Consider the following 25005-nt stretch of genomic DNA (forward strand, 5'->3'; position numbering starts at 1 on the left):
CTTTAGTGTACCACAAGGACGATGCTCAGAGCATTCCCATGTGGGTTAAAGAGAATTAGAGCAACACATTCGTTTACAATAGTGTAACATCTAATTCGAGAACTGTAACCTCAAAAAGAGAAATCTAGGAGAATCTTTGAAAGATGGCCTTTTTGTGCAACGGTTTTTGAAAAAATACATAAAAAACCATACTTTTTTGAAATTTTACCGATAGTTTTTTTGGAAAATGGGCACAAACACCTACACTTAGAATACCAAAATTGCAAAAAAAATATTAATTTTTTAAAACCAACACAATAAGGGCCTATGCATCCAATGCACATAAAAGGACCATGGCATAACACATTTCAAAATCCTTAAAAAAAACAAATCACATTGTTGCACAAACATACATGCCACTGATCCTACAAAGAACCATACTCATCCTTTGATCCTACACCTTCAAATGCACTAGAGCCTAAGCTTTGTGCGGTAGAAGTTGAAGATCCTTCCTCCTCTAGGCTATCTACTAGAACATTCTCTAATTCAACCTGGGCAAGTTTAGCTGCCACCCTCTTTTTTGCATGGCATGTCTTGGCTTCCATTTGTTCACTGCATCTGATTAATGTCTTTGGAATTTTTTGGGATGTAATGTACTGTGTCTCCTTTGGAAAATGCTTGGCTTGTGTTAATTGAAATGCATATACCAAAATATCTACCTCATCCAATTGTAGAGTATCAATTCTTGGACAATTCTTTGTTGCCCTCTTTCCTTTTTGGCCACGCTTCCTTGCTACCACCATCTCTGGGTTATATCGACCCGTGTTTGAAGGTGCATGTAAATGTGCACTTGAAGAAGAATTCATATGCGCATTTACAAAATCTTGTTCAATGCCTTGTGGCCAACTAAAATCTAACACATCTTGGGGGTCATTTAGTTAGTGATTGATAAGTATTTGGGATGTAAATAATGGATTCCACCATGTCCACACCATATCTTCAAAATACATTGCAACATGCTGGATTGTTTCTCTAATCTCATTGACTGAACTTATAGGGTTTACATCTCTCCCCTCCTTTGTGGCTCGTTGCAACTCCCTCACTAATTGTAAAGGTTGTAAGGGTGCCACATACAACTCACATTGTGGAACACACTTCAAGAACTTTTATCCTTTGATTGGAACCCAAGTCAGTGATGTGGAATAGAACTTCCCCCACAACAATGTCATGCCTTCTTGATCTTTCTTCATTCGAAATTGGTGTTGAAAGCTTAACTCATTGAGCTTCTCAATAAATCAATCAATTTGCTCGTTGTCATGAAACACAAAGCGTCTAAAATCTATTGTTTTTTCCATGTTTGCAATTATCGGTTTTGGCACATATGCATCCTATAAAATGCAGATCATTGCATCCCCATACCATGCTTCTTTCCTTCTCAACTTTACTTAGAACCAGCTAAACATTTGATCAATATGGTCATGTGTGTGGCCCACCATAAGGAATCCTAATTTCACTTTCAGAAATGTCTTTCTCCACAAGCATGCAAAGGTATGGCAGCACAATTTGATTCTTGTTCTCTCTTGATGTGTTATCAAGTTAACGGTAACTGTGAGATTAGGATCATTTCTTACATTTGATGTCATCATATAAACCTTGGGGATTAATTCACCATGGTAGATCATGCATCGAACCACGTGATATGTGATGTAGTTCTCCTCTTTCAAATCCTTGGGCACTCTTTTGAAGTGTGCAAGATTGGATTTCTTTTGATCCATCCCATCAACGATGATGGTTATGTACTTATCAGGCTCTTGGTAGCTCTTCTTATGATGCTTCACTAACTTCTTCCTTTTCAGAGCTTGCATTTCTCGATGCATTTGCAACTCTGCAATTGCTTCTTTTGCAAATATAGAAAATGATTTTGTGTTGCAAGCAAATAATTTTTGTTAAAAAGAAGAAAATTTCATGGCATCATTACACACACCTCTCTCTTGTCCTTGACTTCTATTATGCAAGGCCTTCAAGTCCGCACATATAATACACACCAAAGCGACAAAGCTGCAATTGTCCCAAGCCTCCCATGCTCTTTCTAATTTATATTTTGGTAAAAATTCTTTTAACAAGGCTTGTTCAAACTCAGCCTGATACCTAGAGATTCTATCATTTTCTCTGAGGCTCCTCCACCATTTATATGCCTTGTTTCCAAGGGAAAGACTTGCTTCCACCACTCGATTTTTGGGAGGGGTATTTTTTAGTCGATGTGGAAGTCTTTGCCACTTTTGCAAGAACATATTAATCACATCTTTATTATGCTCCTTGTCTTCCCCATTGAAAATTAGCGGTTTCAAGTCCTTAAGAATGTTAAAGGTTTCTCTAAGTTGAGAGGTGGCCCTCTCAACTGAATTAGGAGGAGTCGGTGGTTTTTCCATAGGAGTTACTGATTGAGAATTGGCTAATTTGGTTATGGCTTTAGCTAGGATTTCAAAGTATCGCTAATAGTTCCTAACTATGTTTCCATATTGTGTGTTCGAGTTTCAAGTTTAGTGAATTTTGTATGCGGAATTCCATAATCACCATAGTCTATGTCCTCCATTTCCATGTTATCCTCGTGAATTCCATTTTATACTTCCTCGTGTATTTCCTTTCTAGCTATAGCTTTTCCTTTTCTAGCCCTTTTCTCTCTCTCCCTAATAATTTTACCTCTTTCTGGAGTTGACATTTTCAACTGCAAGTTTTTCACATTTTTATAAAGCATAAAGCTTTATTGAGAGAAGAATATGATTGCCACGTACCTGAAATTTGCTCAATGGCCCTGGATTTGTCTTTTGAATTCGAACACACTTTCATTATGCCACACAAGTTATAATTCTCCAATCCCAATCTCGAACTGGTCTTCAATCCTCATCTTTAAATTTGGAGAGGCTAAAATGCTTTGGAGTGCCTTGGAGAGAAAGAGGCAAGCAGGGGGGAAATAAAAGAGAAAAGGCTTTTAGACTTAGGATTTAAGAGGGGTAGAAATGTATGTGATGAAGTGGCTTTTTTCCCAAAGGTTTTTAAACCTTGGGATAATATGGTTGTAGTCCTTTGCATCTCTATGTACATAAATTGATGCACACATCTATGGAGATATCCTCGGGACTCAAAAGCATCTCAATCCAAGCCCTACTATGGAATAGACTTTAAATCTGTCAGAATCGGGGCTTATACCAGTGTGACATTCCTCAAATAAGAAGGCTCTCTACTCTATTCACTGACCGGCCATTGAATTCTCATGTGAGTTCCTTTTTACATTTCTTCATACCTTTTTGAAGTCCTAGAATCCACCCCTGAACCCAATGCTTGCGAAGTGGTCTCATGCCTTGGTGCCATGTGTCCCATAAGGGACCTTACCATTCTAGTGCTCTCATAGAGCCCATTTGCACCTCTTTATTAGTGTCTAGGCCTAGGCATAACCCCCCCCTAGGCCTCATAGTATGCAAGCATCTTTTAGCCCTCTGGTTTCCCGCCTGACCACAATCACACCACACAGTTCTTGGATTATGGCTGACATAATAGCTTCTCAACAAGCTCCTCTCCTATATCGGGTCTATTAAGCCCCTATATTAATGGTCAAAAATGAAATTGGTTAATTTACCATTCTTTTCTTTTGCCCTTGGGTTGGGGCTTTTCATCAGACAACTTGTCTCTTTGAGTTGAGAATGCCTCCTCTTATTTTGTAGGATGTCACAGCAATAGGTGTACATATTAAACTAAACTTTAGGCAACTTACTTGACCATACTTTTACGTCTGTTCAAGTTACAAAAATAAAATGGCATATCAAAAGGATTCCAGAAGACTCACATTCTCTCAATTTTGGCTACCATTTTTGTACTTGTTGACAAATGCCCAACAAAATAGTGATGAACAACAAGATGTTGACCTTTTTTAACAGATACAGATTTCACTATAATCATTTGCACCATTAGCAATGATTATTTTGGCAAAAGATGAAAAATGTCAAAATAAGTGTGGATATAAGCATCGATAAGGAAGTATTGTGCAAGAAGGATCATCACACATTCAATTTTTAAGATTGTCAATACCTCTACCTACACCCAAAATACATGAAGAACCACTATAAGATCTTGGCACTACTGAAAACATGACCCAAAAACCACAGCTTTATATTTTGTGAAGAGTGGGTCTTACATGCATGATATATATCATTGGTATATGGTCAAATAAGTCTTATTTGAATAGATTTAAGAATGTATCTAGGATTTGACTAGTATTTTCTCTTATTTTTATTATCAAATAGGACTTGAAATCAATTATTTTTCTCTCAAAATAGGTATTCTTATATTAAGGTCTATATATATGTATAGAAGCTTCTTTGTACATTAAAGATAATGTTACTCTTTTCACATCCTAAAATTGGTTGAATGTGAGGATTTAATTTTAAAAATTTTGGGTTTATCCAAATGATGAATTATCATAAGTATTCCTAGAGAATAATGTAGTGTAAAGGTAAAGGCAATATATTCCTCAAGGATAGTTTTCAGTCATGCATGGTTATACATGATAATATGGGTTATATAAGATAGTAATATAAGAGAATTGGATGAGATATAGAAAGTTTCAATCGCATTCAATGGTACATAAGCACTATTGTATTAGACTATAACTCTAATTGAATGGTTAAAAACTTACTACAAGTGCATTGGTGTTCAATTACATTATGCAAAACAAAACTTCAAGATTTAAACTTTTGTCATGTGTATAAAATGTTAGTTTTATCGGTATATAAATTTGAGTAGACTATAGCCAATAATGACATACACATATCCATTCAATTTTGAATATCCAAAGATACTTTTTAATATTGAAAATTCTACCCAATTTTATTTTCTATAGTAAAACTATGTTCAAAACAATTGTTACCACTAGAAGTACATCTTTTATAGAGCTATATGCTTGAATTTTGTTTAGCCAATAGTGTGTACAAGTCCAAATAGCAACCATGAAATTTTTGCAAAGAAAATAGAGGCTTTATCATAGCCTTTTGTCTATAGAAGTATTTTTCCCATGCTCTTGAACAAGTCAAGAATATATGTCTTAAAGGGTATTTACATTAGATAGAGTTTAAAGTACTAAAAAAAGATAGTTAAAACTCTTAAAAAGACAATTTTATGTCCTATTGAGCTATGAAACTAGTGTTAAGAAATAAATTTGAGAAAAAAAGAAACATTTCTTCTTTTATTATAACTCCCCCAAAAAAATCACAATAATGCAAGTCCTAAAGGTAGTGCTATTAATCTCTCTTGTTTACTTTCTTAGTAAAGTTATTCCACTAGCTTGCTAGATAAGTATGTACATCCTTCAATGTTTAGTTGGTAGGCATTATCAAATATCCCATGCATTTTCCATAGCAATCGTGTCCATCACATTGTCAAACTTTTAATTTGTTTTTTTCTTAAAACAAAGAGAGCACCTGACTTGATGTGATAGGAAAGTTTGGTAGTGTAATCACTATTCAAAGAGCTAAACATTTTCACAAGGTGAATGTTAGGAGCAAAACAGAGCAATAATGTGAGAAGTGAAATGCATAAGACACACAATATAGAAAGTGCACATAAAGATACATGGTTCACCCAGTGTGGGCTACATCCATGGAGAAATAATGAGTCCTACATTTTTCTTATCCAACTAGCAAGAACATACAAGATACAAGTAGTATAACCACTACTGCCATGCTATGTGAGCCACATGCCTTTTCCAAATTTTAACCATACAATTCATGCACCAATTTTTATGTATTTTTTTCTTCCGGGGCACTACCCTTGAACCCCTTAAAAGCAAGATGTATAATGATTCTCCTTATAAGAAAGGACACCACTTCTAAAGAGGTTTTTTGAAAATACGGATTTTCTAAGTAAAAAAGCATTCTAGGCTTAAAAAAATATGTTCAAGCTACAATAGTATATGAAAAGTCATTGGGAAGCCAAGAAAGATCCAAGCGACTACTTTGCACTAAAAAATAGTTTTATAGTTGGTAAAAATTTCCTAGTGTTGTACATTAAATTGTCTAAAACTGAAATTTATTTAAAATTTTTAATAAGATGAGAACCTAGCAAACTAGGCTTTGTACTACATTTATACTATGAGTAGCATGACCTGTCTCTAATGGGTTAGGGACCTTAGATATAAAGGTTTCTTATCACCTTTGCCTTTTTCCTTGAGTGGAGCTATGGCCTAATAGATAACCTCTCCTTTCTCATATGCTAAACAATTCTTCGTTATGAAAGATGATGCAAGTGTAGTCTTGATATCTATCCCTGATGTCCTTGAAGCTTATCACCACCTCTGACCTATCTTGTTTTGCCATCGTCACTCCTCTCTTCCTAGCTATCTCACCATAGCAACTCCTCTCTACTCTCTTTCATAGCTTCACATTGCTGAAGTTTGTGGGTGATTGAAATAAAGGTATGCATGGATACATCATAGATCAGTATGAAGTTAAAGCTCTTAATCCATTAATAACAAAAGAAGACTCAAAATATTTTAATGTATAATCAAAGAAGCACATTTGGTGGTTGGGCGCATTTGAGGTATGCACAAACTTGGACTTTAAATAGTTTTTCATTTTTAAAATGCATTGATATCTAATTCTATTTATAATATCTTGATGCTTTAATAGAGATGTATTTTCTAGTGGCAAGTTAAGCTAGAGGACCACCAAAATTTACTTTGGGTGTTCCACCATATGGAAATATCAGCAACCATCAAAAATCAAGTTCAAGAAGGGCTTCATGTCGAAGGCAAACGTGATTTTCAAGTTGATTGGCATATGGAAGGGGACCTCAAAACACTCAAGTACATGTTCAACATAAGCAAAGGAGGTAATTCAAAATCTCCAAGGTCCATGCCTTTACTACAAGGAGCCAACCCATGTCATGGATCCTAAATGGAGGAGAGCAACAGTGATAAGATTGATCGAGAAGTCAAAGCAGTCCTGGACATACTTTTGTGCAACGTACATATATGCACATTGCATGCTTTACATCAAATCATTGGTTTTCTTATATATTGGATTTTGTTGGAAGATTTGACTAGAAAAGAATAGGAAAAAGCAATTGCTGCATTACAAAATGTATTATCAGACATGGGTCTTCACGGAGGAGATGTTCATATCATAATAGACCTTCAAAAGTCAACAAATGGAAAGGAGGTTCCCATCAAACTGTTAATTGGTGGAGTCAAAGCTAGAAGTTTTTTATCAAAACCACAAAGAGAAGGGAAGCTTGGTAGACAGTCAAGATATGTTTTGAGGGTGAGATATGGCCTTTGGAGGCTTGTAGATAATGCTATCAAAGATGATGAGGCAGATGGTGTTGCTAGAAATGTTAAAGTAGAAGTATGGAAATCGTTAGACAAGCTATTTATAGTTTGTGAGAAAAATACATGGACTAAGAGTGATCACCATGCGTTAGAAGAGAAGCTTAAAACTTTTGGAAAGTCAATGAAACAAGCTTGGACAAGTTGCAGTATAACACACTATATGGTAAGAAAAACTAATTTGTCTTGTAGGGTAGATGCTTAGTCCAAAATAGTGACTTAATATTTTTTGTGATTGCGGCATATTATCTATAACGACCTTTTGCATATTATCAATATGTATGGATGCCCTGCAATTTGGTCTACACAAGGAATGGAGAAGTCTCATTTCATTGCAAGAAATGCATTTTTTTGGCACACGACATTTTGGAGGAGCACTAAAGGCAAATAGTCTCAAAGAAGTATTTTAATGGTTCTCTATGTGTATACTACAAAGGTTACAAATAAAGAAAAAAAAATCATTTCACAAGTTAAACTTGCTTTCGACATGGCACAAAAGAAAAGAAGAAGGCAAACCGTGGACAACTCAGCAACAGCAGAGCAGCTGCATAGAAACATGTGGAATGGCAGTAGTCAAAGTTCTGTTTGGATCATAAATAGATTGATAGAGCTTAAAAACTTATAAATAGATGCAATAATGTACAACCCATTCGAGCAAAGAAAAGACGATATGATTTATTCTAAGAAATTTAGTACAAATTCAAAGTTCTATCTCAAAATCTAGTCCTTCAGTAGAGATTGATCCTCTAAGTGTTTTTGACTTCAAAGCTACAAGATCCGAATATGCAACTTCTTTACTCTCTTCCTCAAGATTAATATCGTTTGCTTTTAATTCTTATGCCTCTTTAATAATTTATTCTTTTCCTTCAAGATCAATTTCATCTTGAGGATCTTCCTTAACTTCTTCTGGTATGTCTTGATGAGCTCCATAATAAAGAGGTAGGAACATAGCAAAAGAAAGGCTCTCTTCCAAGAGCCTACATCTTGTAGCATGAGTTTTGCCATTTGCCTTGTATATTTTGGGTAGAGTATCAAATATCCTGTTTACAGGGAATTTGAGCTTTTGTTCTTTTATCAAAAAGCAAAAAGGGCTACAGCAAAAGGATGAGCTACTCATCCAAGGAAAGGGAAGCCTATGCACCTTCTCCAATAAGTAAGACAATGGAGCTTCAAACAAAAAGTCAATGTACTAGGAGAGATAAGACAAGCTCAAAAAGCTATGGGGTTTTGTGTTCTTAAAGCACCTTTCCAGAGACTAGTCAAGGAAGTTTACGACAATCATAGCCTCAGCTATCGGTGGTAGAGAACGGTGATTTGGGCTTTGCAAGAGGCTATAGAAGAACTTTTGATATAGTTCTTTCAAGATACAATTCTTCTTGTTGCCCATAGCCATAGGATCACTATCATTAACAAGGATATGACTACTTAAAGCTAGTGAGGTGGAGTTATGACAAGCTAATTCAAGCTACCAAATGGTTTGATATTAAGATGAGAAACATTATGCTTATATCACCTGCAAGAACTTTAAGGGCAGATGAGATAAAAATAATGGAAGTGACACACGACATATAAATTAGAGCAAATATGGCTTTTGAAGAGCTAAGAAGAGCACAAAAGAAGGAGTGCAAGCCTCCTCCCACCTCTACCCTAGTTGAAGAGACTGCAAACTTAGAAATGTAGGTTTGGCAAAGGCTAAGTACACTAGGACCGATGATATTTATTAGTTTTGAGGGTGCACATTCAATTACAAAGCATTGTAGAAAGGAAATAAGGTAGAGGGAAGGAGAATTTATAGACACAGTCATCCTTGCAAGACTCTAGTAAGTTTTTATTTTTATATTTTGTTTAAAAGAGCCAAATATTTTAACTTCATTCTCAACTAGTCCATTCGTTTGCAGCCTACTTAGGAATATGTTACAGGAGTCTGATCAAATACTTGTACATATTGTGGACCTCGCAATCTCCTTCAAATTGAGGAATCCTAGAGAAACACTAGAACAAATTGCCAAATGGTTTACGTTATGCAATTTCAAATCAGTTTGCCTTATGATCATCCTCTAGCATCCAAAGTACATGGTTATTCAGTTAATCTACATAAAGGGATAAATCTTTCTATTAAATCTCCAAACTCAAATTTGTGTAACAATTGCCAACTGTAGTGACCATTGGATTCTAGTAGCACATCATCTACCAATGCAAGGGTGCTTTTGTTTCAACTCTATTAAACATACTCATAGAGAGCTCATCCTTTAAGTGGTTCTCCATTGCCTAGAAGAAGTATCTTAGCTTTTAAACACAATAGAGGATTTCTTTTGTAAAAAGCTACTAACCCTGATTTATGGAGTTCACAGTGCTATAAAGAGACTAGTTATTGCATTGGACCATTGCCCACAAAACACCAATAAGTTGGGTGCAATTGAACAAATGCACATGGATGTAAGACTAGAAATACTTTGTATCGTGAACAATATTTTTTGAGTTTTAATCTAAAGATATTCTACATGGTTTGCAGCCATCACAACAAAACATTGCACATTCTTATGGGTGGAGGGTTCTCATCAATACCAAGTATATTTATTATAATTATTTCACAGAAGATACACAATTTGTAAGTACTAATGAGCTTTCTATTCACGTATTTAACATTCATATATAACATTAAGATTAACATTGAAATTGAAACAAAATTTTGTTGCTATTTATGCAGATGACTGAAGATATTTATGATGCACATTTTGTATATAACTTTAGACCTAGGATGATCTGGCAAATCCTTCAATACGCTTCCTTTAAACTAAAAGTGAAAAGTGCTAAGGAAAAAATCTCAAATAGAATAGAAGAGGCAGAGAGCTCAAAGACAATGGGAGACATCATGCTAGAGTAGGCTAAGGAGCCTCATGTATAGGTGGTGGACCCTCAGCCCCCAACTAAGGATCCTCATTCCTTGCTTAAGGACCCTGTAGACCCTCATCCCCTAACTGACCACCCTCATGCCTCATCTAAGGACCCTGTACCAGATCCTCCATGTGAAGATGCTCATCTTCCACCTCTAAATATTGAGTTTGGACCCAACGACCCTACACAAGATCAGCAATTTCCTCAGGAGGCTCGATAGGGTGAGAACATTGCATCTCAAGACTCTTCTAAATATGATATGAGGTCTGAGACCTAGCCTTAAATATGATTTCACATTGTACTCCCAATAAGAAATCATTTTGGATTGTAATATACGTTAACTTCTTCTAACGTTCACATATGTATAAAAAATTCTATAGAAATGGTCCTTCTGAGAGAGAGAGAGAGAGAGAGAGAGAGAGAGAGAGAGAGAGAGAGTTGAATCATGAATATAAATATATATTTCAAAAGCATGTACAATGCTGAGATTATAATCAGAGAGCAAAGTTAGAACTGATCAGTATATTAACAAAGTCATTATACATGTGCCAGTAGGATCTCTGCTATTCTTTCTCTTCATTAGAGTTAACAAATTCATTGTACATGAGCCAGTAGGATCTCTCCTATTCTTTCTCTTCATTAGAGTTTACAATGACCAGTCCATTATTTTGGCCTGTCACCTTGCATCCAAGTATAGTGATAGTGTCTACTTAGCATATGCTACCACAATAGCAACTTCCATCTCAAGACCCTCATAGAATCAATTGTTGCATAAAGGGCTGCCTGAAAAGCAATAGCTTATTAGGATAGAGAAAGACATTCTACTTAGCTTTTAGGATAGAGTAGAAACGCATTACTTCCATATCTTTTTAAATGTAAAAAATCATTAGTCTTGAGTAGCTATTACTTTGATTTGTCTCAATAATCCCATTATGGTCTCTATGCATTGAATTGTACTTTCTCTCCTTCGAATAATATTTTAACAAGAAGTGTTAACAAATCACTAGAGTTAATTAATAAAATACAAATATTAGTTAAATAAACTCACCAAAGATTACCTTCTTGTTGTTGAGCATGAATGCAAATCCTACTGAAACACTTCCTTCAGTATTTGTATGAATGTCATGGAGCAATTGTGCAAGTGTACATTTTTGTCTAAGTGATATGACACTAAGTTTTCATTCTCCTTAACCATAATGTCAATTGATTCATTTTTGGTACCAAACGAGTTTAGAACCTGATCTAAAGGAATAAGTTGAGTTCAATGAACCTACTCCATTTATAATAAAAGAAAAATATTAAATTATGAGTCGCAATCATGTATTTGGGTTGTATCGAGCTATGAACAACCTCTTAGTATACTAAGTTGGATGTTATCGTATCCCAACATCATACAAGAAGTTGAAATATCTTCTATGCCATTGTCCTTGTCGTCGTTGTTGAGCATTATTTTACAACCTTTAATTGCCAAATGACTGAATAGCTCAACACAGACTGTGATTGGCATGCAAATGTTTATTTTGCATATTCTAGTTGCAATTCTTGGCCGTAAGGAACGATGTATGTCTTTAACAATTTGGATATATAGCTCTCTACCACATTACCATCATAAATAGGTCAATCAATGGTGCTCTACTCTCGAAGATCTAGTTTTCTCAAAGAAGTCACTTACAATTTGGTCTATGCTGTGGAAGATACTTTAGATTATCCAACCAGACAAGCTCTTTATGCATGTACACATCTTAAATCAATATTTCAGGCATGTGGATATGAAAAATGGGAAAGCCTGCAATGATATAACTGATTCTCTAGATTTGTATGGTACTTGCATTGCACGTTGTAAGCTTGCTTGCCAATGTTGACTAATAGAGCTTCGTCAGGTAGAGTTGCAAAAGCCTTTACAATGTAAAGATCATACAAATTTTTGTAACCCAAATCACCATTCTCTCTCATGACACACTCATGGTTCAAATTCATCCTTTCAAAAGTGTGTTGAAAATTTTCCATCAACCGTTCAATCATAATATGAAAAGAGAGAATGAAAAAGAGAAGACATGCAGGAAGTTGAGTAATTGATGTTGCTTAATGTATCATTTCACTGAGAGTAGTGATGGAGGATGCAATGAAGAGAAAAATATCATGAGCTGATGGAGCAAACCAAATTGGAAGCTTCACAAGCTCCAAAACAGATTGATTCCCCAAAGTTGCAAAAACACTTCCAGTCAATCCATTTCCATGAAGGTTGATATACAACAGTTCGACAAAAAGGGGAGACTTAGAACTATATAGCCCCTTGGGTTGATAGTTTGGGTGATGGGGGAGGTGTGGAGGAGAAGTTCCTATATAAGGAAATTTTTGTTGCATGTGGTGAAAATCTGGTGAAGTGGAAAATAATTTATCCTTGCCAAGGTAAATCCCAAGGGAAAATGTATGGCTCTTGAAGGAGTGACCACTCTTAAAGGAACTTCTTATGTTTTCTCATGTTCATAAAGCTCATTATCTTTTCCCAAACTCACAAAATGTAGCTCAACATTAAGAAAAAAAGGGAGCTCATTTTGGGGCCTTTTGGCTAAAATGAAAAATAGCCCTCAACTAATGGCAAGAGGGTCAACGTTACATTGAGGAAAGTAGGAAAGATAACTATAAGAAATAATATTATATTCATAAACAACAATCAATTACAAATAAAAAATGTTTTCAAGATACTAACATGATTCTAAGTCTGACAACATCTTATTTAGAAAAGATCATGGACTGAAACGTGGTTTCGCCCCCAAACTAGTCTTCCTACTCTCTCTCTCTCTCTCTCTCTCTCTCTCTCTCTCTCTCTCTCTCTCTCTCTCTCTCTCTCTCCATCTCCATTGCTTGCCCTTGCATTGATTGGCATGTTGAGTCGTGCTTTCTAAAATGTGCGCTCCTTCCTAAACCTATTCCCTCGCTTGTATTTCTTTGCTTTCATCCATTGTTGTTCTTCAAGATTTTAGATCTTAATTGGATTGTCTTTTGGCATTTTCTAGTGGCAACATAAAGTCATAACTGTACATCCTTATACAAAATGCTATGTTGATCAAGCTATTGAGGACCAAGATTTGTTTTCAACTTGTTACAACATGAGCACTTTCCTATGCAACTTGTTTGTTTGAGTTTACAAATGCTCTAAACATGTCTTCTTTTAATTTTTTAGATGCTTCAGTTTTGGGTTGGATTGTCTTTGATAGACTAAGAAGGAGCTAGTGGTGAGGGCAACTTGAAACACCATAAAAATTCAAGTGTCTTCTAACTCTAATTTGGCTCTCTTGTCATAAATGAGAACATAACTTTTCTTTTGGTTGTAAGACTATAAAATGGAGTGTTGATCATAATGTCATAGATTAGGATATAACTTCTCCTCTTTGTATTGTCCATTTGTTTCTTTGAATTTTTAGGTGTTTGGACACTTTGATTATGCTATTGATATGTTTCTTTAAATTTTAGGTGTTGGACTCCTTAGGATTATATAAACTCCTTAAGTTTTTTAATGGATCATTACCAAACTTGTAAAAAACATTGTGCCAATAAAATTGGCAAAGATGAAGATATAAATGTGAGCCCCTTACCTCACCAACCTGTATCTTTTGAAGATCACTAGAAAACATTGAGTATACCAAGCTGGGTGCTAATGCAACATGATGGGAGAAGGAAAAGACAGTATGGCAATACATTTTTGATAACTTGGAAGGGTAGAGTGAAAGATTTTAGAACCATGGATGGGAAAAAAGCAACAAACACAACCTCAATTGTGGAATTCCATCTTTTGCATTGCAACAAATTACCTTAATTTTTGTGTACCACTCCCTCTCCCCATGCCACACAAATTAATTAATGCCCCCCAACTTCAATCTAGGGTTACCTATTTCCTTAAGGCAAAGGTGCCAACTGGAGGAGGGAGGGGAACCCTCTTTTGAGCAAGAGAGGGCTCCACATGGCACCTCTCTTTGGATGACTTGCCCAACAAGTTAGGGTGAGCAATGGTATTCCTCCCAATGTTAAATGCTCTCCCTCCTAAAACACCCCAAGTTCATACTCTAGCATAAGGCACAACATCTAGTACACCCTTACAATTGCTTCCAACCTTAGCCTTCTTCTATGTCCTTCTACCTTCTTAGATTCCCACATCACTCCATTCTCGACTGAACTTTTAGCCTCTCTTTTTTCTCTCGTTATTTCCCTTATTGCATTCTGATGCACAACCGACATCGCAACATTGTCCTTTTTAGTTCCATCTTTTAGAAACCTCAAGGAATTCTAAGGGTGCGGCACTTGGTTGTCATGCAAGACCTCCCATGAACTCCTTCCTCTGCAACTTTAGCTCTGAGTACTCAGTTCGTGACTCCCTAGCTACGATGATCAACTGGATTGAAGCGGTCTATGGTAGAACCTCAAAAGATGAAATGAGTTAGGTTAAATTCATCACCAAGCATCTCTCCAAGAGGACAATCAACAATTGCTTCACTATCAATATACCAGTCATGATAACTTTCGGTGTCATGATCACCATTAGACTCGAGAATCCAGATTTGTGGCAAGATGCAAGGGAAGCCATCATTGGGGTCCTAATTTGTATCCAGAATGTCAATTAAATGATTCCAATTTGCATTGTGCACACATGCAAGGATTTCACTCTTTCATCCTTGGACAATGCAATAGTTGTTGTTGTCAAAAATCGATCATAACTATCAAGACCATCATAGCAAAGGGGATTGATTGAATCATAGAAGCTAAGATTTGCAAGGCAAGAAGATCAAATATTTAGATCCCGGTGCTCTTGCTGCCATTGTAGGCCATAATCTATAATAGTTTCTAGATTTGAATTTCTTTTCATACTACATATCGGTAAGAGCTGTAAGAAATAATCAATGTGATGTTACTTGGAAGTTTTGGGCTAAGAAGGAGAGATCCTTGAGAAATTATAGAGACTCAAGGAGGTCCTCTCTTAATTCACATCCATCCTACGAACATAGTGTGGTGGAAAATTTTGGTAATCCTGGTAAGAATGCAAAACACATCGAGTCTAGGAAGGGTGATGGAAAAGCTTCCCAACATGAGCAGTTTAATACTCCAAATTAGGCAAAGGATGTAACAATGATAGAGCAGCATAAAGATTCTCTGCCTACAATAGCAGCTCCTAAAAGAATTCTCTATAGTCAAAAATACATTTACTAATATGGAACTGAATCTCTGATTGTCATGGTCTAATAATCCGGGCCATGGTGATGAGGGTACAAAGGGTTTTAAGCTTTACTTCAACTTTGCATATGTGAATGAAGCAGCTTTAACGATAGAGCAAACATAGGTCTTGATAGAATAGAACCAATGAAACAATAACCATAGAGGGAACACGGTCACTGTGGATAATCGGTTCGTCATGTGGCAAGGGCAACAAAGACAATGATGAAGCTTTTTAGAAATTGCACTTGGCATCAAGGCAATAGACATGCAAGGGCCTTCAATGGAATACAGTGTGGTATACAGGCTTTAAAGTGTGCAACTCAATTGAGTTGGTTGCCATATCGCAACACAAATGCCAAAGGCAAGCAATTCCTCAAGGAGTTTTCAAGATAAGCGGGGAGCTTCTTGGAGAAGCTTTTGCAGCCTACTATAAAGTAGGGCAAGCTAAGAGCAGGGAAGAGGAGAAGCTCCTCTAAAAGGCTCTCAAGGAGGAGGGCCTATGAAAGCCTCTCTATGCCTCAAAGGGGAGAGAGGGAAAGGGAGAGGGGAGGGAGGGAAACGGAGAGGGGAGGGATGAGTGGAAGGAGAGGTGGGAGAGGGAGAGGGAGAGGTGAGGGTCGAGGGTAGGATCTCTCTCTCTCTCTCTCTCTCTCTCTCTCTCTCTCTCTCTCTCTCTCTCTCTCTCTCTCTCTCTCTCTCTCTCTCTATGCCGCTGGGTCTCAAGGTGGAATCTTAAAATTCTTTAAATTCAAGAAATTAAATTGGCTTGTCAGTTTACAACTAGATGAGTGGCAAATCATTAAAGGGGCAAAGCTTTCGAATGTAAAACACCCCCCCCAATACACAAACACAATAATCTCTCTCTCTCTCTCTCTCTCTCTCTCTCTCTCTCTCTCTCTCTCTCTCTCTCTCTCTCTTCTCTCTCTCTCTCCCTCTTCCTTTTACTATCTCCTCATGCACTCACACACATGCACACAAACACACACACACACATGTTAGAAATGTTGCCACATGGCACAACGAGTGTCGAGTATGAAGGGTCCCACTTCCCCGCCTCTTAGCCACGCAAGCCTCCCCACTACCCAAAAAGAGCCGGCTCGAATTATGGGGAGGGTCTCAAACCCTTCTTTATATACCAAAATTCCTATAATTATCCCATGCTTATGGGATTTCTCCCTTCATATATCCACGTGTAAATTGTGTGTGCCAAGGGCCTCTAAGACCCCTATATTTCTTTATTTGTCCATAGTACCATGAGGGGGTTAAGATCACACCAAGGCCCCTTTTTCCAAACACCCCCCCATGGGCCCAACACTTGAATGTAGTATTGCTAGCCAGGTCTAATACATTGACCACCCACTAGGTCAACCTAACACATGGCGACCGCACACAACCAGGGTGGGACCATCAACAACACTTGGTCGTCACCTGACAATTGCCCAAAACTCAGGGCTAGAGCTGCCAATGCACAGTTCATTGATGTAGGCCACCAATTCCCTCGTCAGTCATCAAATCATGGACAACACATACATATCAGGCGTAGAGGACCAAAATCTTCACAGTTTGTAGGCCACTTGCTTGCTCTGATACCATGTTAGAAATGTTGCCACATTGGCACAAGGAGCACCGAGTACAAATGGTCCCACTCCCTCACCTCCTAGCCACACAAGCCTCCCCACCACCCAAAAAGCCTCTGGCTGGGATTATGGGGAGGGTCTTAAACCCTTCTTTATATACCAAGATGGCTGTAACTATCCCATACTTATGGGATTTCTCCCTTCATATATCCATGTGTCACTTGTGCATGCCAAGGGCCTCTAAGATGCCTGTATTTCTTTATTTGTCCATGGTACCATGAGGGGTTAGGACCACACCAAGGACCCTTTTTCCAACAACATAGGCAATAAAAACCTCTCTCTCTCTCTCTCTCTCTCTCTCTCTCTCTCTCTCTCTCTCTCTCTCTCTCTCTCTCTCTCTCTCTCTCCCCCTCTCATACACAGAAAGTTTTCACTCACACATAGAGATGCACATGCATGCATGCATGCACACGCACACAAAAACTCTCAAACTCTCAAATTTAGGAGACATACACACACAAACACTCAAATTTGGGTTCGCTCTCCCTTTTGGCTACCACATGGAAAATCTTCATTAATAAAAAGAATAGAAGTAAATATAGGCATGTCAATATGTGTGTATGTGGCCTTGATTGTGCAGCACCCATATATATTTCTCAAACAAAAAATTTTGTTAAGTGCAAATGTAGATATTGCTGGCTACTGCACTAGTGTGTGTGAAATACCAACATTCCCATACAAAGCATGATGATGCAAATGATCATAGTGCAGATAGATGCTTACTTAAGAAAGAATGAGACATGGGAAAAGGCAACTTGCCATCCCATGCCTATTTCTACAGGCAGATTACCATGTCTATAACCATCTATTTATGTTGGGAGGGGGCAAGATGATTGGATGGTTGCTCTCTCCTAAGGTCTAGCAAACTTACATTTGTTATCGATGACATGTTAGTGACATTGTCTTGAGTTGTAGAAAACATATTAATAATTGAGATGTTTTATCTCTTTTACATGTATAGCAACTATGGCGGACAGAGAAGTTAGGGTAGGCCAATGTCAACCGCCAAACTAATCTCAAGGAGAAGGCCAAAGTGTTTCAAAACCGCAAGATTTTGTTACAATGCTAGGGCGGCAAAAGTGGAATTGTAACTTTTGCAACCAAGTCTTTACAGGATCGGCCATGAGGATAAGAAAACATCTAATTGGCGATGAAAATAAATTGATAAGAAAATGTGATGGACCAAATGTCGAATCACTTGCTAGCATCGTGCAAGGCATTAGCAATGCCTCAAGTTGAATCACTTGTGTACCATTTGAATATGTAAATGAGTGAACATTTACTACGTGCAACTATTGTAATGAAGTTTGAGAATGATTTTCATCATGGATGTTCTCAATCGATCAATTGCTAGTTCCTTGCGTATTTATTCGAGTCGCTCACATGTGTGTGTGTATAGAGAGAGAGAGAGATTGATCTAAGGTGGCACATGGCACTCGGAGGGTGGTGCAACATGGCACCCCTCATTCAGGATGGATGTGCTAGCTTATGAGAATATAAAATATTCAACATACTATATCTATATCTAATATAATTTATATTATATATATTCTCTCTTACCATCTCTCTCTCTCTTCTTCTCTTACCCCCCCCCCCCTCTCTCTCTCTCTCTCTCTCTCTCTCTCTCTCTCTCTCTCTTCTTCTCTTACCCCCCCTCTCTCTCTCTCTTCTTCTCTTACCCTCTCTCTCTCTCTCTCTCTCTCTCTCTCTCTCTCTCTCTCTCTCTCTCTCTCTCTCTCTCTCTCTCTCTCACACACACACACAAAGTTACTAGCCCTCCATCTCTCTCTCTCTCTCTCTCTCTCTCTCTCTCTCTCTCTCTCTCTCTCTCTCTCTTCTTACTCTGTCTCGCTCTCCCCTCTCTTTGTCTTCCCCCCTCTTCTCGCTCTTTCTCTCTCTTTCACTATCTATCTCTCTCTCACACACACACAGTTACGAGCCCTCCATCTCTCTCTCTCTCTCTCTCTCTCTCTCTCTCTCTCTCTCTCTCTCTGTGTCTTCCCCCCTCTTCTCGCTCTTTCTCTCTCTTTCTCTTCTCTAACCATCTCTCTCTCTCATATAATTTATATTATGCTCTCTCTCTCTCTCTCTCTCTCTCTCTCTCTCTCTCTCTCCTCGCTTGTTTATCTCTCTCTTTCTCTTCTCTCCCCCTTTCTTCTCGCTCTTTATCTCTCATTCTCTTCTCTTACCATCTCTCTCTCTCTCTCTCTCTCTCTCTCTCTCTCTCTCTCTCTCTCTCCCCCCTGTCTCTTCTCGCTCTTTCTATCTCTCTTTCTTTTCTCTTATTTATCTCTCTCTTGCCCTCTCTCTCTCTCTCCTCTTGCCCTCTCTCACTTACTAGCCCCCCTAACTCTGTCTCTCTCTCTCTCTCTCTCTCTCTCTCTCTCTCTCTCTTCTCTTGCCCTCTCTCACTTACTAGCCCTACCCCCCCCCCTCTCTCTCTCTCTCTCTCTCTCTCTCTCTTCTTACTTTGTCTCGCTCCCCCCTCTCTCGGTCTCCCCCTCTCTTCTCGCTCTTTCTCTTCTCTTACCGTCTCTCTCTCTCTCTCTCTCTCTCTCTCTCTCTCTCTCTCTCTCTCTCTCTCTCTCTCTTCTTACTTTGTCTTGCCCCCCCTCTCTCTCTCTCTCTCTCTAATGCATCCTCCTCCCAAGTCAATGCCATGTGTCGAACCAATTGCTACACCTAGTCTACTTTTCGGTATCGACCAATCTAGGTCCCCCTAAGTTCACACCTCCCCAAAAAATGCCATGTCATGCCTATTGTAGTATTGTGCACAATTTGCTCTTTAATGTCAACACCACCACATCACGCAAGCCGCCTCTATCCCCCACAATCATGCACCATGTGGTGAAAGTGCATCTTCTTACTCCCTGCACCACTTTCTTGTACACCATACTGATGGTGCCACCGTGTGAGTTGCTCCTTCAAATGCACTGCACTACCCCCTTGCCATCCATGTCGTCTTATACTTTGCTGCCACATGTCAACTTGAGCCACAGATCTTTATGGCTCTGCAACCTCTAGTACAACCTCTCCAACTCATCCCTGCAAATTACCATGTCACTATGCAATCGATCATGTGGTGCCCCTGTGCTCCGTAACTCTACTCACCACACACGAGCTCCAATCCTATCGCACTGCCATGCCATGTGGCACTTTGCGTAGTCTATCTTCTTCTCCATCTCCCACAATGTGGCATTTCCTCTCCAAACCTCCCTCCTATCCCCCCGAACCTCCAAATCCTTGACATGTCATCAGGTATGATATTTGTCTCCTTAATATATAGTAAGATAGGATAAGATAAGAAGGATTTAGTTATTTAATCTTTTAAATTACAACTTGCATTATGCTATATTTCATAAGGATTTCTTTTGTCATTTATGCGAGTTTCCATTTTGTATCCTGGGATACCCTTCTCTCAGATTTGGTCATATGGTATATTTGCACTTGATGTGTAGAAGATGATCACTTAACCTATGTATGAGAGAGAGAGCTCTCCTTACTATATATTAAGGAGGGTGAGATAGATGAGAGGCCGCCACATGGAGCACAATCCAACATGGCAGTTATTTGGAGGTGTGGAGAGAGAAGGATGGGGGTACAGAGAAAATGGTGGAGGTTCACGAGCAAACTGCACAGAGCTAAAGCAACATCATCGCACCACGTGTTTGATGAAGCTATGAGGCAAGGCAAAGGGGTGCCACATGGCGAATTGCCTAGTGAGCTACATGGTAGACTACGCAACAATGATGCAAAGCTACAGGGCAGAGGGGCGCCAATCTCCGAGGCAGAGAGGCATCATGGGGCATGTGGCAAAAGGTTGAAAGCAAACCCCCAAAACAATGGGCAGACAATGACTCAAAATCCATGACGAATAGATTGGCATGGATTACAAGGTGCCACATGGTGGGCACAAGGGCAGGTGCTTCGAGAATCAAAACGCCTCACTACAAAAGGCTTCGTCATGCCACGTGTCGTGAGTCTACTCACGCGCTTCAAGCTACTTACCCACCATATGTCGTTGCATGAATCGCCCACCTTCTCACAGTCTGTCTCTCGCAAGGCTCATAATTAGAGCCGAGTAACGATACAAAGGGCAAGTAAGCCACGTGGCACATGAGGAACATGGCACCGATATATATATCCAAGCAACAATACAAAGGGGGCAAGTAAGCCATGTGGCACGCGAGGAATATGGCTATATAGGAGAGAGAGAGAGAGAGAACCCCCCCCCTCTCTCTCTCTCTCTCTCTCTCACTAATTGCTTGAATTTGAGAGAGAGAGAGAGAGAGAGAGAGGATTGTGTGTGTGTGTGTGTGCATGTGTGTGTTTATAAACTCAAATGGGGTTTATTTGCAGGGGCCTGTTTTGAATGCAAAAAGTTTGGACACATGGCTTCACAGTGTCCATTGAACCCACATAAAATGCCTCATGTCACCTTGCCAGTCCACATGCCCACTAAAGATGCTCCTACTCTAGTTGCCAACAAAAACAAAAGCAGTAGATAGCATTCTGGGAGTCAGGATAAAGGCAAAGATTCAGTAGCTACCAATGCGAATCTCACTTCACATTCACCTCCTGCTACTCAATCCTTGCCCAAAGGAAAGCAACCTTCAACTGATGGCTGGCAGAGCCCAAGAAAGGTTATTTCTGCTCGAAGAATTCCACCCCCCATCTGTATATATGACTGCTCACATCACCTGTTTTACACTCAATGTCCAGGGCATGTGTGACAGTAGGAAATGGAAATCTGTGTGGTTGTACATCAACAGATTTCAGCCTGACATAGTGGCATTACAAGAGCACAACCAACATATTTATGCAGGCAAGACAAGACACTACTGTGGGTATGACATTTTCTATGCTAGGGAGCACTCTTTCTCAGGGGTTGTCCTTCTGATCAAACATGAGCTTCAACCAGTCATTGCATTAAATGACAACAAAGGCAGATGGCTTGTTCTCCAATGCATTATTAGAGGAGAGGTGTTTGAATTTGCTTCAGTTTATGCACCTCAGTCATCTCAAGACAGAACTATAATTTGGCATGCTATGCAACAATACCCGTGGAGATCTCATGCCTACATATGTGGGGATTTCAATAATGCTCCACAACAGGGAGACAAAACTTCCAGCCACGATCATATGTTATCTCCTGAAAGGCATGCCTGGTCTCAACTACTCTTGCATTTGGATCTAGTTGACCTTTGGAAGGAATTGCAGCCTTTGTCACTGGGCTACACTTTTCAACATAATGCTCTTTCCGCTTATAAGGCACGACTGGATCGCTGGTATAGTGTTGCTCCCCAACAAAATGGGGATTTCGCATGTAAAATGTGGATTGACTATGCCTTTGTGCATTCAGACCATGCACCACTATGGCTGCGGTTATCTTTTCATAAGATGCCAGATGATAGATTGCCACAAAGGCGACATCTAATCATCAACAACAATATTTGCAACATGCTGAATTTAAGGCAATGGTTACTGAAGCAGCTCATCGTCTTTCATCTAGCAGCCATCTTCATGCTAATGATGCCTGGGCTTCTTTTATTTCTAAAATGCAAATGGTGATTAGAGTTTATGGCAAGTCTTACATGAAGACTCTGAGGGAAACCATTTCTCAGGCCAAGTCTACTTGTCAAGACCTCACTGAACTTAGTCATCATCGTTCGCTGTCCATGCATGAGCAAACCACATTATGTCAGGCAAGACTTTGTCTTAAGCTAAATGATCACAGGAAACTGGCAAAATGGGAGACTAGAGCAAGACAAAGAGCCTTCACAGATAAAGGTTGCTCTTCCAAAGAATTTTTCAAGAGTTTGCATCAGAGGAGAATCAAAACAGAAATTTGCAGAGTGCTTATGCCTGATGGATCATGGACTACTTCACGGTCACAGCTTGCCTCTATTTGTGTGCATCACTTCTCTCAGCAATTTGGCTCTGCAGCTCCTCCCTCGCAACAGGTTTTGCTTGCACGAAATTTACTGTTGCAAAATGTTTCTCCAATCATTTCCCCTACTCAAGATTTGGAATTGGAGGAACCCTTTACTGAGAGAGAACTGTTAGATGCCATCAAATCATGTGGCAGATGGAAATCCCTTGGATGGGATGGTTTGACAGTCGAGTTTTTTCTAGCATACTCGCCTATTTTGAAGCATCCATTACTATCTATGGTGAATGCTGCATGGCAACATCAGAAAATGCCAAACACATGGAAGAGAGGTCTTGTTAAACTCCTTCCTAAAAAACAAATCTGTGAGTCTTTGGCAGACTGGAGACCTATCACTCTTATGCCTGTAATTTACAAAGTCACTACCAAAATGATTGTTGCTCGGCTAAAGGGGTTTTTACATGATGGGTTGCATGCTGTGCAATATGGCTTTGTCCTGCGTAGGCATATCACCGATAACATTGCTAATGCCTACATTGGAATTGAATGTGCCAAATACACATAGCAGGATGTTCTATTATTGCAAGTTGATATTGCCAAAGCTTTTGATACAGTTCAGTGGGATTTCATTTCATCGACTATGCAGGCTTTGGGTTTTGGCACAAAAATGCAGCAACTCATCAATTGGCTATATCAAGATAGTGAAGCTGCCTGCATACTTTCAGGAGATATTTCTCCATCCTAGACTCTTGCTTGCTCTGTCAGACAAGGATGTCCACTGAGTGCTTTACTTTTTGCCATAGCCACTCATCCACTGCTTCAATATCTGGATCACCTCTTGGACACTGACCAGCTACACGGTTTGGAGATCCATGGCAGTCGCAGCATGATTGCTCAAGCTTATGCCGATGATTCATTCTTTACTCCAAAAAATACTCGGGCTGATCTGTCCATGATTATGCATGCTCTTTCTACATATGGATTGGCTGCTGGCCTTCGGGTAAATTTTCAAAAATCAAAATTGTTGCCTTTACATCCACAGGACTGGCACAACCTTTTGTGGCCTGGGGAAATTGTCCCTGCTTCTCAATTCATTCGACATCTTGGTTATCCTTTAGGATGGGGACTCACCCGTTCACAACAAACTGATTGGGTGCTAGTAAAGTTGAGGGCAAAGCTTGAATATTGGAAGCTTGCAACTTGGCCATTACATGTTCGTCTACGAATTACACAATCCATTTTGATAGCATACATACAATTTTATCTGCCTCTCACTATGTTTACTAAGGCAGATTTGGTTTCATTTATGTCAGCTATCATGGAAATTTTCTGGCATTCAAAACATGGCAAGAAAAGTCTCAGATTACTCTCCATGCATCGTCTCTATTCTCCAAAGATGCATGGGGGTCTAAACATTCTCAATATTCAAATGCATTTACTTGCTCACAAGGGGAAAATGATGATGCAGTTTCTACAAGGAGATCAGCCTTGGGCTTTTATGATTCGCTCTCTCTTATTACATCTTCATACATCTGCTTTTGGGAATTGGCAGCCTACTCAGTGGGAATTTTTATTTGGCTCTATCCAAGGCAAGATCAGAGGATGCCCTTTTGTTTCTTCTCTGCTTCTTGATTGGAAACACATTCTATCCCACTTGGAATGGAAAGGCAGGGACTCTCTCTCGAGCAACTCTTTAAGGGTAGAGAATCTCTTTTGGTCTAAAGTATTCCACCCAACTTTGGCCATACAAGAACCCCGACGTTCTTATTTTCTCTCCTTCAAAGGCATTTCATCTGTGGCGGATGTACTTCACGATGATGGCATAATTCTATCTTTTTCTTTGGCTGCTCGCAAATATGGCTTGGGAGCTCATTATCGTCCTTTATGGCATAAAATTTTAGCAATGCTCCAACTGTACTTGCCGGTACCTCATTTAGAAATACAACATCGGCTTGAGGATTGGATTTTACACTCTCCTTCCTCATATGTCCGTCCTCTGAAGCTTTCACATATCACAGTGT

The sequence above is a fragment of the Dipteris shenzhenensis genome, chromosome 30, assembly GCF_047967505.1.
Source record: "Dipteris shenzhenensis isolate YYH24624 ecotype China chromosome 30, Dip_SZ_1.0, whole genome shotgun sequence".
NCBI classification, from domain to species: Eukaryota; Viridiplantae; Streptophyta; class Polypodiopsida; order Gleicheniales; family Dipteridaceae; genus Dipteris; species Dipteris shenzhenensis.